Raw genomic sequence first — 801 nt, 5'->3', positions numbered from 1 at the left:
AAAAAAAAAAAAAAAAAAAAAAAAAAAAAAAAAGCCAGGCTGAAAACTCCGACCTGCCTGTTCTGCTACCATAACTGCCTGCCTGGCTGGAGGGAAAGCGGAGACATTGGGGTCTTGGAGGCTGCTCCTACATTCCCCGTGTCCAACCTGACTGGAGAGCTGGAAGGATGTCCCCCAAGGCCATTGCCAGGGCCCTAACTGGGAGAAGCAGGGACGGGGCCCAGAGGAAGATCCCAGGCAGAGGAGCAGAGGGGACTTTCTGCAAAGGAAGGGGTGGGATGTCCGGCCCACCTCTACTGAGAGAGCAGAGCTGATGAGGGCGTCACCCTTCCTGCTGTCTGGTTCCTTGCAGGCCTGTGAGAGCTTACAAGGCCTTAGCGGTGACCTGCTTTCCAGAGCCCCTCATCAACAATGATTTGTGGAGGCTGGGCCAGCTCAGGGATGCCAGAGGCTGAGGCAGGCCCCAGTTCCAGCTCTTAGTCCTCTTGGGCTTCCAGCCTTTTGTTCAGCCCCATCAAACACCCGGTATCACCTTGCAGGCCTGCAGAGCTGGGTACCAAAGTGTTCAGGCTGGGGACCCTACCCCTTAGCTCAGTTCTTTAAGTGGCTGCTTCAACAAAGCAGTCACGGGGCCAGGGAGATGGCTCAGTAGAATAAGCTCTTTCCTGGCAAGCACAAGGGCCTGAGTTCAATCCCCGGTTCCACAAAAAACAAAAAACAAAGCAGTCAGGCTCAGGTTGCTGTGGTTCAATCCCCACAACTCAAGCCAGCCAAACCTGCCCTGAAGGCATTCGGAGCAAA

Source organism: Octodon degus, unplaced genomic scaffold, assembly GCF_000260255.1.
Source record: "Octodon degus isolate 3935 unplaced genomic scaffold, OctDeg1.0 scaffold00092, whole genome shotgun sequence".
Classification (NCBI taxonomy): Eukaryota; Metazoa; Chordata; class Mammalia; order Rodentia; family Octodontidae; genus Octodon; species Octodon degus.
The sequence above is the reverse complement of the archived record's forward strand: the minus strand, read 5'-3'. Positions refer to the sequence as shown.